We start from the raw sequence: 19,478 nt of genomic DNA on the forward strand, positions 1-19,478 counted from the left end.
GCGCAGAAGTGTTCTGCGTGGTTCGCGCATGCGCAGAAGTGTTCTATTGCACTTCGCACATGTGCAGAAGCGCCGCTCTGGTTACGGACTTTTCGGGGTGCGAATGGCACTCCGGAACAGATCGTGTCCAGAACCAGAGGTACCCCTGTATTGTAGTAATTTTCTTCAGCAGCATGCACTAGTAAATCAAACCATAGTTTGTTTAAGCCATGGTTTTTAATGTGACATGCAAGCTGGGCCAGCAATTCAATTTGAAATAACCGTCTGCTCCAAGAGAAATATGGAAATCAAGCCTGCTGGGCCACCATAGTATCCCATTGCCTGCTTGCTATACATATTCCTGCTCTGCACAGGTGAATGTCTACGACTGAAGAGACATGCATTTGGCAGAATTTTGACTGCTTACTTTTAACAGCCTCCCTTGTGTTTTAAACATTGGAACAAAGATTAAACCCCACAAAGAAGTAAATGTCTTGAAAATTGACAATACTCCAGAAAACCTACTACCAGACTGTCATTATCACAAGGGAGTGCAGATAAAAAGAATATAATGCAGGAAAAAAATCAAGTCGTCTTTTAAGTAGTGTCCTAAATAGTTTTTGGTATATAGATATGATTTCAACAGGCTCTTAGATCTGATGGTCTCCAGAGTGTTAAGTTCTGCGTAAGATAGTAATATTGGGATAGTTCTGCGTAAGATAGTAATATTGGGAATGATTTTATTCATTCATCCTCTCTGTACACTAATTACTTAGGGGTTGTTGTTTTTTTACTATCGAAGATTCTTATAAAAGATGTAGCAAAGTAAGTATGAAAATAACCGGAATCCCAATACAGTTCTTTCGCCTTCCATTTATACTGTGCATGCTTACTGTTGTCAGCATTAGGCCTCTACTCTGAGCTGTCATAGCTCTGGACAGATGCTCTTGGTCTTGCATAATTCTCAAGTATCACCTGCTTGCCAACATGAGCACCTGAAAGTTCAAATCTGTTATACCCAATAAGGTGGATCAGAATGCAGATTAACCGGCAGCCTAGGAAATAAAAGAAGCCTTTTGGAAGATGCCACAGAATTGGCAGAGCTACAGCTGGAGCAAAATGCACGTGACAGCCCCTCCCTGTATAATACCAGATCCCTCTGTCTCGTATCTTTCCAGATTCCACTAACCTTTCCCAGAAGCTGCTTTTCCCTCTTTGTAAGATGGGCAAGAGGAAAAGAAACTAAAAATTGGGGCATTTGTGCTATAGATTAATCACCTATACTAGACATATTATTGAGGGACCTTCTATTTACTACCCTCTATGGTAGATGCTCTTTTGGAGCATCTTTAAAAAAATAAAGTGTCCTATGTAAGCAGCATAAATTAAACAGCAAATGGTGCTCAATTCAAGCAGCATAAACCTACTGGTACAGTTTTGTTTAAAGGCTTGAATTGAACCATGCTGATAGTTGTCCTGGTGCCAATGAATCAGTTAAAGAGAAATATTCATCTGCTATTCTCCCTGCATGTTTCATACTCCAGAGATCAGCAGCAAACAAGGAACCTGCCGACTGCTTGTGCATTCATTGATAATAGCAGGGAATTACTATGTGTAATATTGTACACTGTTGGTTCCAAAGAAATATTTGTGTATTAGCAACATTAGCACTGCATTTAAACCACCATGGCCAATGCTGGAACTGATTGCTCTTGTAAAAAGAATGTTCATCGTTTCTTTTGAGATTAGATTGGGAGACTTCCGGGTTGGTGCCTCCGGCAATGGCGGAGCTCTTCCGATCGGGAGGAACTTGCTCCGTGGAAATCAGGGTCTGACCGCCACGGCAAAGGCAGAGACCCAATGAAATCACAGGCGGGAGAAGCTTGTGAACCTGGGATTCGGCTGACACCTTTTGCGCCTCCCCTACTCGTGGGGAAACCCTGTTTTGAGGATCCGGAGCGACGTGGGGTGAGTGGCGCGGTGCTGCGAATTGACTGCTTCTTTCACAGAGTGAAACCGCATTGCTGTTGCCGGAGTGCGCTGACTTTTTCCTGTGGACAATTGGACTTTAAACAACTACCCGTGAGTAGAACGGAAAATTGGATCTTTAAATATCTTAATTTGGCACCGAAATGGGATGGTTTTAAACAGGAAGTCTGCCTTCCTCTTTTGTAAATAGATTGAAGCAAAGACGTTACAAGCTAAAGTCTTGGAAAGCCTTTGGCAAAGGATTAAATTTCCATCGGTTAAAAACATCAAACCCCCCTTGGAAGCAGGAGAAGAGGGGGGAAATTTTGGACCTAGCGAGCCTGCAGGAGAGAGTGAAAAATCAAATTACCACTGCTCTGAACCTGGAAACGGGCTGCCAGAAAGAGTGATGTTTTTGGAGAGTTCATTGACTGTGAACAGAACGTATTTGACAGCTAGCTAAATAAGAGAAATATACTGTTTCCTTTGTCCTCTTGTGCATTTAAAAAGGAGGAAAAGTAACTGAAAATTGAAACTATCTTTATTGCTTGAGTTGTGCTTGAAAGGATTGATACAAGTGGAGACTGTTTCCCTCTAGAGGGAGCTTTTGAAACTGTTACAGGAGTAGAACTGGGGAATCTCCAGCTGCAAGATAAGAAATTGTGAGAACCAGGGATTGACCTTGGACCATTTAAGAATGTTGACAGGAGAAGCCATAGTGACCGCATTATGTAAGATAAGCTATTCAGTGGAACAGCTTCACAATAAGACGGATGGTATGACTTCTAAAATTGATAACTTGGAACAAAAAGTGATTAATTTGGGACAAAAAGTGAGCACCAACACAGAAATTATTCAGGACTTGGTACAGGAATCTGCTTTGGCAGGACAAATTGTGGAGGAGAAGGAGAAAGCTGTTGTTGTTGAATCTAAAGTAATACAAGCGGGATCCTCAGCCTTACAGAAGCAAATTGAGGACTATAAGTTGAGGCCTCTTATGATTGAATCTAGAAAAAATCAGATTTTGAGGATCGGAACCCGGCTTGAATTGGAGAAGGAAAGTTGGAAAGATCCCTCCATGCAGGGATTAACTGACTTTTGGGACATGGACTTGGGTCAGGAGGAGATTGAAGTTCTGGGGGCCTTTGGATTTGGAGGAATCTTGAAACATGTCTTGAAACACTTTATGGATCTTAGTTTTAGCTATGGAAATTTGGCTGACCTGTCGAGAAGGAATAAAAGTATTGTTAGGTTGGAGTCTCCTCGAGATCTGCTCCTTAGCACTAAAGAATATGAAGAAGATCTGCAGAAGGGACTTGGAAAAGAGTTAAGAGCCTCGGACATAAGATCTCCAGGTTGATGGACTATATGGAATTGACGGAAAGGACTGGCAGAATCCGAGACCAGGGAGAAGAGATGGTGGAAGAAGATTGGAAAATTTAAAGTTTATATATAGAAATACTATAAAATTAATGAGTGATAGCAAAATGTTGGAAAGAAATTTTATGGCCTTAGTAGAAATATTATAAGGAGTTAAGCATATATAAGTATTTTAGTTTTAATGGAAAATAAGGGTAAAAATATGTTAAGATATTTATAATATGACAAAAAATAGAGAAAGATGGAAAGGATTTGCTGAAACAATTAATAGAAGTGGAATACAAAAAGGGAGGTGAGAGGAGGTAGATGAAACAAGGGAATGAAAGATAGAGCATGGAAAAGGTGTGATGTATGTTTTTAAATTGTTTTTGTTTTGTTTTGTTTAGGGTTAGGGGTAGGGGTAGGGTTTTGTTTAGTTTAATGTCTTTAGTTTAATGTGTTAAGGTTGTGTTTTGTATTGTTTATATATTGTATTGTTCTTTCTTTCTTTTGTTTTTCTCTCTTGTCCTTTTTCTTCTTCTTTTCCTTCTTTGTAAGCTTTAAAAGTAATAAATATTATTTATTTATTTATTTAAAAAGAGATTAGATTGACATATGTGTAGGGCTATTTCCCTCTTCCTCAGAACAGCCTGTGTTGAACTTCAAACTAGCAAAATCCCCATCACTTTGAAGGGAGAAGCTGTTAAGATGGTGGCCTGAACACTGCAAAACCTCAGTGCCTGCAATGTATCCTCACTGTTTGCAATGCAATGCTTTGAGAAAGGGAATGACTCAGCATTATTTAGCATTACTGCCGTTAGAGATTCCCTTTCAGTTATTTTCACCCACGACAGATAAGCTCCCTCTAATTCGAATACGGGATATTTTAACCTCTGCTGTTAATAACACTGCGTTTTAATACAGCTTGGCCTACTTCTCCTTCCTCCCAAGCTTTCCTCTCCTTAGTTGCTCTCCATATCTGTCAGCAGCTTCAGCCTTCACCCTGTTGACGAGGCACACAGCCTTGGCTTCATCTTTGATACAACCTGGTCTGCCGCAGACCAATTGCACTTGTGCTGAGGGAACCGCAATGGCTGCCAGCTAGCCAGCTACTGAGTCATGTTTGAGGTCTTGTTAGCATACAAAGACATGGATAACCCAGGACAAGGTTGAGCCATAGTGGGTGCTTGTATGGTTGTGCATGAAAGGATGTGATTGTGTGTGTGTGTGTGTGTGTGTGCGCATGCACATGTGTGGACAAAAGAGAGGGGCGGGGAATAGGACTGGAAGAGGTTGAATGACAGAGCAATCCTAGTCCCATATATTGAGATGTTCTATTGTATTCAATGGGCCTACTCCCAGGTAAATTTGGTTCACAAAGAAGGGAGCAGATGGTAGCTGATTTTGTGGATTGCTCTGTTAAGTGTTTGTGTGCCTGTGCAAGGGCCAGTGTGAATAAGAATGAGGAAGAAAAATGAATGGAAGATGGACGTACAAACGGCAGAGTGTGTCACTAGCGTGTGGGCCTAACCATTTTCCCATTTTCCCAAATGCAGGCCTTGACTCTGAAAGTGGCGCCCACCCGTCAGAGGGGATGCCATCAGAGCAAATTGTTTTCCCTCCTCCTGTGTGTGGGTGGAAGTGCTTTATGCTTCCCCTACATGGGTGACAGTTGACTTATTGGATCTCAGTATTTCCTCAGAGCCAAGAAACATTTTTTTAAAACCCTCTGAGAGCAGCAACATGGGTTGGAGAATCTGAGCTGACTCTTCCTTGGCATGTTCCTCTAGTTACTTCTCACACAACTCTTGCGCATCATAGTAGCCTATTCATGGTTTTCATGTGAGTGAGTGAATGATAGTTAGTTGACCTCTACATCAGTATGGATGGAAACTGTGGGGTTTTTTATTTAGTCATACTGCCACCCACACAAAGTACCGCACATTAAGTCCCTCTTAATGTTCCCCACACACCTGAAAACGCTGCAGTGACTGCATTCCTGTTACTCTGAGTGTACCATCATCCCACTCAACACAAGTCAGCCCTTCCAATTCGTCACCTTCTCCAAGTGCCAGATGCACAAAGAAGGCGACTCACTGTACAAAGCATGCATTCTTCAAGTGACAAACATAACAGGGCATCAGAAATGATTAGAAGAAGACGGCAACATTATATTGTAGGTGCTGCTGAGTAATTATACATCTCACAACCCTGTTACTCTTTTCTTTTTCTAAAAGTGCTATTCCCCATTCATCTACCAAGTTATTGACAAGCTTGCCATTTTTAATTCATTTGACTAGCTAGAAGAAATCCTCAGCACCTTTTAGAAGGGCAGAAGAAAATATTTAATTCTTACATGCACCATTTTAAAGGAGTGCTTCCACATTTTTAGGCAACAGACCCATGAAGACCCATGGTACGACCACTTAGAAAAGGGGTCTGAGCCATAGGCGCCAACTCCATGGGGCCTGAGGGGGCCCGAGCCCCCTCAAAAATTCGTTTGGGGGGGCTCCGCCCCCCCCCCAATAATTTAAGAAAATTATTAGTTATATTATGCTTTGTAAAATCACAAAATTATGTTGGTATTTTTTATTTTCCTTGTTTGACGATAGTTACCTTTTAAAATACATTCAGTAATGAGTTAAAACAAAGCCACTCCCGATCTAGAGAGGGGGTGGGGTTGCGGGCTCTCGACCCATCAACAATCTCGCGGGGCTGGCGTCAGCCCCACGAGAAGCGGGGATTCCCCCTAGCTCATTAATATTCACCGCCCACGGCGGCAGCCAATCGGCTGCCGCAAAGGGCGGGCCCTCACAGGTTCACTTAAGGTCGGGGCAGCCTGGGGCTCGCCCCTTTCGTTCCCCCAGCAGCAGCGGTTTGGAGGTCTTGGGCTCCCCCAATATTTTTTATAAGTCGGTATGGGCCCCCGCCCGCCCAATATTTTTTATAAGTCGGCGCCCCTGGTCTGAGCTTAGTAGCAAGAGTGCAGGCTTTGTGTGCAGAAAGGACAAGGTGCCAACTCTGGCAATTCTAGTTAATTGGGCAGCATCTCTGGTAAGGAATTCTGCTTGGGACCCTGGAGAGCCATTGCTAGCAGAACAGACAGTGCTGAGCCATGTGGAACAATAGTCTGGCTCAGTATATGGCAACTCCATACATTCCAGAAATATTAAAGATTTCTAGGTGCTCTCAGCAAGTGATTATGAACCCAAGCGGAACAGCTTTCTGGATTAGTAGGGAAAATGTGGACATTACTGGGAAATAATTTGTTAGAAACGGGGAGTATCATCTATATAACAACAGTTTATAGCATTTTCTTTCACTACAACATGAGCCAAACATTATTCTAACCTCTCCCCACTATGAAATGCTGTAAGTTTTAAAAGAAGGCTCAAAAATACCATTTTGTGTTTGCTAACATCCACAATCACTTCTGTTTACAAAGCTGTTCACCCTGTTACTGCTATTTATTGATGATTTGTAATTGTTTTACTGATGATTTGTTAATTATTCTACATGATTTATGTTGTCTTTGTGATGTTCTATTATGTTGTTGTCGTTTATTGTTTGTAAGCCACTTTGAGATTCATTTGAATGAAAAGGGGGCACAGAAATATAATCAATCAATCATAATCTGTTCAAAATCCCAGGTGACATTGTTGCAATGATTCTCACATTGTAGAGGAAAATGAATACTCTAATTAATTGAAAGCAAGTGGCTTCAGTCTATCTAGTATCTCATCCAGGCTTTAAGTAAAGTGGCCTAAAATGAAGATTGCTCCACTTCCTGCCAGGATTAGACCAGCAAGTGAAAGAAGCTTATCTACACTACCTTGTGACGTGGGGTTTGTGATTTCAGCTCTCTTGACATAATATGCTGGAGACAGTTCTCTAGTAACACTTCTTTATTAAAGCAACAAGACTGAAGACTGAGGAGGGGAGAGCTACATTTATAGGGACAGGGAACTAACTAGAAAGGATACATTTTGGAGGGAACAATACCAGGCAATCACAGTCCTGCCTTTTGGAGGCAACCAATAAGACAGAGGATCCAAATACAGCAGCTTAAATGAACCAATAGTAGCTGTACCCTCTGGAACCAAAAGGCAGTTACTTTACCCTAATGCAAATACAGACAATAATAATGCAGATATAAAATCCTTTGACTCAATACACAACACCCCTCCCCCCCCCAGTGAGCACAGCAGACGTAATCTCTCAGGTACTGTGGGGTCCTACAACTTCTACTTGATCTCCTGACAACAGGTGTTGCCAGTTCTGGATTGGGTGTCACCTGTGGTAGGGGGTCTGCTATAGGGGTTTCGTCAGGAACAGAAGGAGTCCCAGACATCTCAGGGTCCCCTACCTGTACCTCGTCATCCTGAGGACTAGCAGACCCTGGTTCATTTGTTGAAGCCCCTGGTGATTGCACCTCTGGTCTTGCAGCTCTGCGTCGTTAGCCAGGGATGAATTATCAGACTCTTCCCTGCTGAGCGCCCGGCACCTCAGCTGATCTATATGTCTCTTCCAAACTTGCCCATTTTCCAAGGTCACATAATAGGACACAGGTCCACTAGCCCGGGTGACCACACCAGCCACCCACCGCGAACCTCGTGAATAGTTCCTCACCTAGACCAGATCTTCAGGGGCGAAATACCTTGTTGTGTCAGTCTCAGCCTGGGGGTTTGCTCTTGAATTACGGTTTGGCATTTTATCCGGGTGGACATAATCCAACACCATTACCAATCTTCTACCCAAGAGCAGCTCAGCTGGCGTCGCATGCTGCAAAAATAACATTTGCGCGATGCGAGCTGACCAGTTACCCTCCATTAAGTGCGCAATGGATTCTTTGGCTGTTCTTACCATGCACTCCACCTGCCCATTGGAGGATGGGTGAAAGGGCGCGGATGTGACCCCTCTTATGAAGTTATCAGCCAAGAATGCCCTGAATTCTTGGGATACAAAAGCTGCCCCATTATCTGATACAATGGTCTCAGGTAACCCGTGGGTTGCAAACAGCTGCCTCAACACCTTGATTACGGCAGGTGATGCCATGCTAGGGACCATCGCCACTTCTAACCATTTGGAATATGCATCAACGATAACCAAAAAGACCTTCCCCTGGAATGGCCCAGCAAAATCTAAGTGCAGCCGGCTCCAGGGAGATCTGGACTGCTCCCACCAGTGAACTGGTGCTCTGGCCACTTCTGGCCGCACCTCTTGGCATGCCTTGCATGTTCGTACCCATTGTTCTATGTTCTGGTCCATTCCAGGCCACCACACATAACATCGGGCTAGCGACTTCATCCTGACCATTCCCGGGTGTCCCATGTGAAGCGTCTCAAGAACCCTGTTTCTCAGTGGTGCTGGGATGATACCCTATCTCCCCACAGGAGACAACCCTTATGCATGGATAACTCGTGCTGCCTTGTCGCATAAGGCCTGAATTTGTCTTCATGCGGACCACCTGGCCACCCCCTCCCCACCCAAGTGAGCACACGGGAGAGAACAGCATCTTTCCTCGTTTTCTCAGCAATATCAGTAGCCGTTACAGGAGCCCCCGGAAGTGTTTCCAGCATCATTATGTGCTCCGCTGGAGCAGGATCCTCATTGCTCCCGCCAGGAAGGGGCAATCGACTCAGCGCATCAGTGTGGCACAACCGCTTCCCCGGCACATGGGTCAAGGTGTACTGGAACCCGTTCAGGAATATAGACCAACGCAACATTCTGGGGGAGAGAATTTGTGGCGTTTGTTTGTTCGGGTTGAACAACCCCAACAGTGGTTTGTGGTCCGTTTCAATGGAGAAATGACAACCGTACACATAATCATGGAACTTTTGGATTCCTGCCACAATTACAAGCGCCTCTTTGTCAATTTGAGCATAGTTGCGCTCCGTGGGCGACAACATACGGGAATAGAAAGAGATGGGCTTTTCCGACCCATCCAGTTCCCTATGACTCAGCACCGCCCCCAGGCCGTATTGAGAGGCATCACATGCCAGGACCAGCGGCTTCGACTCATCATAATGAGCAAGGACGCTCCTGCTACTCAGCATTCCTCGCAAGGAGTCAAAAGCCTTCTGCTGCTCCTGCCCCCATCGCCACACATTCTTTTTCTGCAACAGTCTATGTAATGGTTCAGCTACCGAAGCTTTCTGGGGTAAGAACGAATGATAAAAGTTAATAAGTCCCAGGAATGACTGCAACTCCGTCTTGTTCTGTGGTCGTGGTGCCTCGATGATGGCCTTAACCTTAGCATCTGTGGGGTGGATGCCTGATGCATCAATTTTAAACCCCAAGAAATCCACAGTTGGCACCCCAAAACTGCATTTTTCCTTTTTTAGTTGCAATCCCACCTCCTTGAACTTGAGCAACACTGCACGGACACGCGCAACCAGTTCCTGCGGGTCTTTTCCAGCAATCAAAACGTCATCAAAAAATGGCAAGACCCCCGGCAGATCTCTTAACAGGCGTTCCATGAGCCCTTGAAAAATCCCTGGGGCCACACAAACTCCAAATTGTAATCTGTTAACTCTGAATGCCCCTTTATGTGTGACAATAGTCTGTGCTTCCGCTGATTGTGGGGTTACTGGCAGCTGTTGGTAAGCTTGTGCCAGGTCAAGTTTGGCGAACACCTTGCCCCCAGCCAGTTTAGCCAACAGATGTGATACGACTGGAATGGGGTATGAGTTTCCCCTGAGTGCCTTATTGATAGTACATTTGTAATCAGCACAGATCCTGACTTCCCCATTTGCTTTAAGGGGCGTGACAATTGGAGTCTCCCACTTAGCGGAGTCCACGGGTGAGAGAACTCCCTGCATGACCAATTTATCCAGCTCTGCTTCGATCTTGGGTTGCAGTGCAAATGGCACTCGCCTTGGTTTGAGTCGGATTGGGGCCACCCCAGGGTCCAATTCGAAGTCAACTGGGGGCCCTTTATAACAACCCAGTTTTCCATTAAAGAGACCAGCAAATTCTTTGCATAATGACCGCTCCCCACTTAAAACGGGGGGCGCCTTTTGCGTGGACGCGTGCAGCCCTGGATCTGGAGTGGCCCCATCAGCATAGGCTTTGCCTTCCCTCAGGTGGGATACCTGGAGGTCCCCGCCTACCCAGTGAGTTGTCCAATCCCACCTGGGGGAAGCGTTGCCAGGGAAACCAGGCCAGGTAAGGGGAGGGATTACCTGCCCACACAATAGAGGGTGGATCTTAATTGGTAATCCTCACTTGGCTCCAGAGCTTCTCCCACCCTACCCACCCTCAGTTAATGTCTTCTTTTGCAGGCTAACTTTTCTTCATAGGTTTTGCAGGTTAACCTGTCTCCACAGGTATGCGGGCGCTGCTACGATAAGGTCGCTGTTAAAGGGCCGGAAAGGAATTTCCCTGCATTGGCAGGTTTCGCCTTTCCTGTAGCAAAACGTCACAACTTTGGCGGTATCAGGCCTTGGGCGGAATCCTTTAGTCCATCTTCCTCTTTGCGGCGGCGATACCAGGGTTCCCCATTAAAGGGGTTTTTGAAGGGAGGCTTTGGCCGTACGCCGAAAGGTCGTCATTGCTCTCCCTTGCGGTGGCGTAACGGGGGCGGCTATCTCTGCTTGAACATATGTTCTCCAGAGCCGGCCCACCCACCCCCCACACACTGGATAACCCTGATGCTCCCTAGGTCCCCGGCTGGGGACTAGGGAGGGAGAACGCCCAATGCCTGAGCAAAGGTCTACCCACATTTGAAATTTAATAAAGTTGTGGCCAATTTAATCGCATAGCACGTTGTCTAGAGTCGTTATTCCACATGACGGGGGGGACCACTTGGGATCTGGGGACTCCGCCTGTCCACGCAATGCCTCGCTCATCTCAGGGCAGGTTTGGATTGAATTAAGCCCTGATATACTCAGTCCCAGGGCGGGAAACCAGTCAGTGCCCAGGAGACTGGGGCGACTGCCCTTCGCAATCACCAGTTTGAGTACCGCCTGTTTGTCCCGGAACTGTACTCTCACAGCACACATCCCCATGACATGGATGCGGCCCGCTGAGTATGACTGCAAAGTTGCCGGGAAGGGCTCCAGAGGGGGCAACTTACCCCTGGGGAAGAATGTCCTCGCGGTCTGGTCCGACACGATAGTGAATCCAGATCCGGAGTCCACCTCCATGTCGCACAGCTGACCCTCAATCTTCACCTTGACGTGTGCCTTGCCTTGCGCTGGAAACTGCATGACCCTCCCATTGATCTCCGTTACGTAGTGGCAGTCCTTTAGAACATGGTTCGCTGTGGCCAATCTGCGATGCTCCCGTATAGGTGCTCCTGTCGCTCCCAACGCCACCGATCTACAGACCCTGGCGATGTGACCTGTCTTTCCGCACGTCCGGCACATAGCATCCCGGAAACGACAACTCTTCCGCTCATGGTTTCCGCCACAACCAGGGCACCTGCCTCGGTGATCTTTGTGCACTGTGCAGGCCAGACGCACTCACTCGACCCCACGGACTGGGCTCTGGCTCGGAGTAGCCTCTAGCTCGTCCATGGCATGCGCAACTTCTATCTGTGGCTTAGGGACCCTGCGACTGGCATCAAGCTCCTCTCTTTCATAATTCTCCGTGGCGGTGGCCTCCTTCAAGGCTGAAGCAAGGGTAACCTCTTCTTTAGCCACGGTGCGTCTTCTGGCTTTCTTGCTGCTCAGACCACCGACAAACCGATCCAGGAGAGTCTCTTCCAGATCTTGGAAGTCGCAGTGCTGAGCGAGCTTCCGCAGTTCAGCTAGAAATGCAGATACAGACTCCCCAGCACGCTGCTGCCTCTTATGAAACTCCATCCGCCGGGCCATCTTGGTCTCAGTAGGCGCTAAATGGCTTGTTAGGCAGGCAAGAATATCTTTGAGAGATGTCTCACTTAGCTTCGCTGGGGCAAGCAATGCCTTGGCCAGCTTGAAGGTCTCAGGCCCACAGTAGTTCAGGAATGTGGCCCTTCTTTTGCTGGCATCGGTGATCCCTTGAGCCACTGCGAAGAACTCAAAGCGTTCGACGTAGTCTTCCCACGTGTGGGGCTCTGATGGCTGGAAGGGCTCCAATACCCTTGTACTCTCCATTGTCCTGTGGGCAGGGTCGTCTTCTCAGCTGGCCAGTGAGTCTTGTTCTTAGCTACAATCCGGACTCTGAGGCAGGACTGCGTTTAACTGCTCCTCAGCATTCCGGATCCCACCTTCGTCGCCAGTTGTTGTGACGTGGGGTTTGTGATTTCAGCTCTCTTGACATAATATGCTGGAGACAGTTCTCTAGTAACACTTCTTTATTAAAGCAACAAGACTGAAGACTGAGGAGGGGAGAGCTACATTTATAGGGACAGGGAACAAACTAGAAAGGATACATTTTGGAGGGAACAATATCAGGCAATCACAGTCCTGCCTTTTGGAGGCAACCAATAAGACAGAGGATCCAAATACAGCAGCTTAAATGAACCAATAGTAGCTGTACCCTCTGGAACCAAAAGGCAGTTACTTTACCCTAATGCAAATACAGACAATAATAATGCAGATATAAAATCCTTTGACTCAATACACAACACTAAAACTTGCTCACTTTGAGAGCATGGTTAGATTTAGAGCAGGGGTGTCAAACTCAAATTCATCGGGGGCTGCATCAGCAGTTTGGTCACCCTCAAAGGGCCGGTTGTATCTGTAGGATGGCATGCGCTCAATATAAAAACAAGTGGAGGTTTCCTGAATGCATGTAAAGTGGAGGTTTCCTGAGTAGAACGGCAGGCGCCGCTAGAGGGCAGACGTTCTCTGGCTTGTAGGCTGCCGCGCATGCGCTGAAGAGGCGGCTTTCTTGTGTCAAAAAAAAAAAGCGAGAATAAAAGGTGAAGGCTGGCGGCCGGCGGTGGCTACACGGGCCACATGACGAGGTCTGGCGGGCCGGATTCAGCCCGTGGGCCTTGTGTTTGACACCTGTGATTTAGAGGCATGCCAGGTTAACAGTAGAGCAGAGTGGGTGAAGAAACTGCGGTTCTCCAAATGTTCTCATCATTGGCCCTGCTGACCTTGGGCTGATGGGGTTTGGAGTTCAACGACTAGAGGACCACAGGACTCTGAACTCTAGGCGATCTGTACACTACAAAAATGGAGGGTGCAGTTCATGCACAGGAGGTAAGAAGTGGGACGAGCAGCCACAATTTAGTCTCCCTCATGTATTTCTTTCTATGCAACTTGATTTATGAAATGTGTGTTTAGTTTAGCTCTAATAGCATCAGAGCACTTGCCATTTTGAAAGGCTTTTTCAAAACAAAAGATGTCTGAAGATGCAATATTTAATAACAGAAGGAGAAAGAAAAGGCATCATTTTAAGAGGGAAAGGGCTACAGAAAATATAAAAATAGAATTGGCTAAAAACCAGAAACCACAAAAAGAGATGTCATTCAGGAAATAGCACTAATGCTGAAGAATTTTCCCCATGTATTACAGAGAAATCTTAGGAGAGCAAAAGGGATTTTCTGTGTGAAGGAGATGATTTTGATTATGACAAGACTGAGTTGCTTCTCTGTGAAATCTTAACCAAAGATTTCATCCTCCATTTATTAACTGCAGCTAGATTAGAGATTGCAATTTTTTAAAGGAAAATTTAAATGCAAATCTTTTTGAAGCCTGGATGTCACAAGTATGGGACATCATGCTTATGGACAAATTAGCCATTTCATAAAAGTAATTATGCCCTGGCTGGGGGGGGGGAGGGGAGGGGGAAAGACTCACACCTTTTATTGACTTTGTTAAGAAAACCAAACATGGTTTCCACTGTCCACCAACACAAGGAACCTTATGAAGAAACATATTCATTTGAGTGCTTTTCTTGGAACATCTAAAACTGCAACCATCAGTCACTGTTTTTCTTTCTTTTTCTGTACTCTGTTTTCCTTGTATGGGTATGTTTTGTTACTTGAAATTAAAAATCATTTTTTATAAAAAGGAAATGTATGCATTTTGCATTATCCTAGGGGGGGGGGGACACTCTAAGTCTGTTTCTGTCCAGAAACTACATGCTACTAATCCTATCTACTGTTGGGGATTTCTGAATCAGGGAGTGTTAAAAATAATTATATGTTAATCGTCTTTCATCCTTACTACAGAAACTCAAACACACTGACCTGGTTGTAGTGTACAAGCACACTGTCCTCTGGATTAGTTGACAATGTAAGACACCAGTCTCTTCACTCAGCTGAAGAAGAGAGACATAAAAAAGGGGGAAAGTGAAGTTAAAGCAACATTGGTATTAACCCTTGAAATCTGAGGGAAAGAAAATATTTTTAAGCTGCTTAAATAATGGTCAGAAAATCATCAAATCAAATCACAGTTATGTCAAAACAGAATTGTAATTCATAGGAAACATCTATTTCTTTTTTCCTGCTTCTTTATGGTGTGTTCCTATGTATTTAAATTTCAGTCAACAATTTCCAGAGAGACGGAATACTTCTGATAATTTACATGCAGTGGTACCTCGGGTTAAGTACTTAATTCGTTCCGGAGGTCTGTTCTTAACCTGAAACTGTTCTTAACCTGAAGCACCACTTTAGCTAATGGGGCCTCCCGCTGCTGCTGCACCGAAGCACGATTTCTGTTCTCATCCTGAAGCAAAGTTCTTAACCTGAAGCACTATTTCTGGGTTAGCAGAGTCTGTAACCTGAAGCGTATGTAACCTGAGGTACCACTGTATATGCAAAAAGGTGAGCATGAGCTGTATTAGTATATATTTACATGGGGAAGCTTGTAATGTCTGAGATTCCAACAAGGATCTGCTGAAATGTGATCAACATGTGGAAAGGGGGAAGCAGTGAAATTTCCACAATTTTTATATTTAAATCCTGCTTAGTGAAACATTTTAACATTCTCAGGCTCAGTATAAACCTGGGATTCTTTTGCACCTTCAATGACCATGTAAATGAGAGGATTTAGACATGCAGTTGCTGTACCTGCTAAATCCTCCCCCACCCCCTTCAACATATAAACATTTATGACTCAGGATGTCTGTCCTGCATCAAAAATGGCAATTGGCCCCCAACATCAAGATAGGGCTTATAGAAACTGGCTAAGAGATATGTATAACTGGCCACATCATTTTCTGTAAGGCAATATAACTATTTCCAACACAATATTTTGTGGTTTCTTCCCTGTGTAAAATGGTGGTGCGGATGTGGTAAAATCTCACAGTCTTAAAATGTTCTTTTTTCTAACTTTTTCTAACTGTAATTTCATGCTCTTTATCGTATTGTGAGGATGGTTGCCCTGAAAGGAGGGATGAAAAAAAAGCTAATTAATAAAATTCTGAACTTAGGTGTCTGCATTTTGTGAAAGATTGATGGATTATTATTTCAAATTCTGAAAAAGTATTTTGGTTAGAGCAGATGTTGTAGATGGGTGGTGAATTGAATCCAGCTGGCGCACTGGAGTCTCTCTCACACACAACACAGGCCAACTTTGACAGAAAGACTAGACCTATCAATCACCTGACATCAGGTGACAGCTTCAAGAGGTCTCACTCTCTGTGCCAATCTGCACTGAGAGCAAGCTCCTTTGAAGTGCCAATCAGCTGATTGGTTTCCAGGCTGTACATGCAAACAGGCATTTTCCTGTCTACAGACAGTTTGGATTCAAACCATGCTTGCAAACAGAGGGGGGGCTGGCCCTGACTGAAGGCATCATTTGAATCCAAACCACACCTGCAAATGGATTTTGAAGACACATTAGGTAAGGGATTTGCAAGTGCCAGCAATCAGTTGTTCATCAGTGCTTGGGAAGCCCTGCTGCTCATTTGATCAGCTTAATGGCTGGTCTTGCAAAGGCACAGGGGTAAGTCACACTTTGCCATCTTTTTCCTGCCCTGATGTTATATATGACTTCAGGTGTAGGGCAAGTGAGTGCGGCTTAGCATCAAACAACCTTGTGCTCAAGGGCCAGATATTCCACACAGAAGATGTAGTGCATGCTTTTTTCACATGGTGGCTGAACACCATTTTCATTTAACAGTGTTTCTATAAAATGACATAAAGATGGGAACTGTCCCAGAAGGAACTGGAAGCAGAAGGAAAAAACTGTGGGGTAGACAAGAAAGAGGAATATATATCCACGTTTTGTTTTGGACCATACTGATCTAAAAAAAGGATAAACTTAAACTTATTTGGAAAGGGGGAGGTGCTTCATCTGACGAAAGGTTCCTCTCCAGAGCAAAAGACACATGGCACAGTTTTCATACCTGACAACATACACAGGCATACCAGATTTTGCTCTTCCATTCAAACACTCTCAGCTAACAAGAAACTAATGGGTGAAGTAGCCCTTAACTGAGAAATATTCACATTTATCACAATGCATTGCTAAAAATGGCAGATCACTTGCCATAAAAGAAGCTATAATTTTGTATACGTATCCTCAAATTCAGTAAATCTAATTCTGCAAATGGGATCTAATATAGAATGTACATTCTATGTAACAAGCATTGTATAATAATCTAATGCACTAAAATAGAAATTCTGTCTTTAAAAAGATTTGCTTTCCTTTTTATAACTAATGTGCATTCAGCAATGCATGATTTGGGAAAGTAGGTTGCCCCAGGATTCTGAAAATCTTTTAAAATTATCCTAATCAGCTGATAATTGTTCAGGGTTTAACAACGAATGAGTTCTCAGAAAGAGGGCAATGGTAATAACTGAGGTCACATGGCTTAGTTGCCTGCCTCAGTTAAAGAAGCACATGGCTTATATTAGCATCTGAATAAGAGCATGAAGTTCCTAGCTGAGACTTGAAGGCGGGGTGGGGGGTTATAAGTGCACTAGAAAAACATAATTTCCTTTCCACATAAGATGCTGACTTAGGAGCTATTTAACAAGCAGGTTTGTAAGAATCTTACATGGGCACTATGAATGAAAAGCAAATCTTTCATTCCTGTAGGCTTGGGAAACAATAAGAATTAGGAAGATATCAACTGCCCAGGCAATCATAACTGAAAAGCAGAGAGGAAGCAATTTTGGAAAACTTTTTTAAAAAGAAAACCTCTCCATTTAAAAGAGCTTTAAGGATTGTGCTACAGGTTGTGGGCTGGACTGTTGGCCAATGGAATTACCCTGTCCATTGTCCCATGCTATTGCCACTCCTTGAATCTGTCTCAGTACAGAACAGAAATACAAAAATTAGCAACAGTATTCAACAGAATGCCTGTATTCACCAGCATGTTGTTGTTGTTTAGTCGTTTAGTCGTGTCCGACTCTTCATGACCCCATGAACCAGAGCACACAAGGCACTCATGTCTTCCACTGCCTCCTGCAGTTTGGTCAAGCTCATGCTGGTAGCTTCGAGAACACTGTCCAACCATCTCGTCCTCTGTCGTCCCCTTCTCCTTGTGCCCTCAATCTTTCCCAACATCAGGGTCTTTTCCAGGGAGTCTTCTCTTCTCATGAGATGGCCAAAGTCTTGGAGCCTCAGCTTCAGGATCTGTCCTTCCAGTGAGCACTCATGGCCAAACACTCATGGCCAAAGAATCATGGGAACTGCTGTTTGTTAAGGATGCTAAAAGGTGAGTTCCCCACACAGAACTACAATTTCCAGTTTCCTGGGAAGAGGGATTGACTCTTAAACCATGCTGGAAACTGTAGCTCTGCAAGGGGAATAGGGGCCTCCTAACAACTCTCAGCACGCTTAACAAATTTCACTTCTCAGGATTCAAAATGCTGTAATACTGCTTTAAATGTATGGTGCTGGTGGGGCCTTACCTCTGAGTAAACCTGCATAAGATTAAGCTGCATTACACCTTTTCACTGCATTATTTACACCATGTAATTGACTCTTTTACAATTACAGAGTGCCATTACTAACACTGGGGGATAATTTACATCTTGTTATTTATGCAAGTGAGACAGATAATAAATCCCATGGTGGAGAGGCATCCCAGAGGGACCACATGCTGTGTAATTACAGACCATTGTTACTGCATTAGTTTTGGTTCCTCTGCCCTCCAACAAATAAGAAGTTGAAGAAAAAGAAAACCCAGGAAGATACCGTACTTTTCGCACCATAGGACGCACTTTTTCCCCTCCAAAAATGAAGGGGAAATGTGTGTGCGTCCTATGGGGCGAATGCAGGATTTCACTGAAGCCTGGAGAGTGAGAGGCAAGGGTGCGCACTGACCCCTCTCGCTCTCCAGGCTTCAGGAAGCTATCCGCAAGCCTTGCAAGCCCAGTGGGAGTTCCCGCGGGCTCACAAGGCTTGCGGGCAGCAGCCTGCAGCCTGGGCAAGTGTCCACAAGCCTTGTGCGCCCAGCGGAAGGTCCCGCCCGGCGCGCGAGGCTTGGGGAGGCAGCCTGCAGCCGAAGCACGCGGACCCCTCCGGAGAGTGCCCCGTGCTTCGGGCAGGTGTGTGCAAGGCTTGGGGCGGCAGCCGCGGCTGGGGAAATAATTTTTTTTTATTCGTTTCCCCCCCAAAAAAACGATGTGCATCCTATGGGCCGGTGCGCCCTATAGGACAAAAAATACAGTACATTAAATGTTAATTATCAGGTACAGCACTAATTTAAAAGTCTGGCTACTTTCTTGTTTGATACATTGCTGTTTCTCATATTCAGGAGATTAAAAGGTATAGACCTCTTTCTTAAAAGGGAGTAAACATCAACTTTGTTTAAGAGAAAAGCTTGCACATTTTTTTCAGTAATAAGAGTAAATTCAGTATCATGCAGCAGATTGTATCTTTTTTTTTTCCTCGTGGGAGACTCTGGGGCATTTTGTGAAAACCGTGAGACACACAATCAATCAGTGATAGAAGCAATGTACAGAATACTAGTTCTAATATGTTGCCTACTCTACCTCTCCCTTTTGTTCTCCCCAAACACACTTTTTGCTTCTGCATCCACAGGATTTAACAGAGGTCAACGTACGAAAATGTAAACTGATGAAAATTTGGCAGCAGGGGAGGGAACCTGGCAGAAAAAGGAACCAGAAATCTTAGTGGATGACTCAGTGACAATATGTGCAACATACTGTGCAGCAACTGGAGGGGAATTAATTTTTATTCTATTTATTGTATTTAACACCTGAATGGACACACTCATGGAGAAAGGTTGTATCATGCCTATTCCCAATGGTTTGAAGCCAGAAAATGTTACACTGAATGTCGCACACGTATCTCCAAGGTATCTTTGTTAACTCT

At 44.7% G+C, this 19,478-nt stretch overlaps 1 protein-coding gene across 37 annotated transcripts in view; it reads right to left on the minus strand.

Moving 5' to 3' along the window:
- MAP2 (microtubule associated protein 2) overlaps positions 1 to 19,478 on the minus strand; it is a 334,330-nt gene that overhangs the window by 222,319 nt on the left and 92,533 nt on the right. For 34 of the 37 annotated variants that reach the window (XM_083703178.1, XM_083703155.1, XM_083703167.1 and 31 more), the window contains one exon: positions 14,435 to 14,505. The exons of the other annotated variants lie outside the window; for them this stretch is intronic. The gene's annotated coding sequence lies outside the window, so the exon portion shown is untranslated. The remainder of the gene's footprint in view (positions 1 to 14,434; positions 14,506 to 19,478) is intronic. 37 annotated transcript variants of the gene reach the window in all.

The sequence above is a fragment of the Podarcis gaigeae genome, assembly GCF_964106915.1.
Source record: "Podarcis gaigeae genome assembly, chromosome: 1".
Classification (NCBI taxonomy): Eukaryota; Metazoa; Chordata; class Lepidosauria; order Squamata; family Lacertidae; genus Podarcis; species Podarcis gaigeae.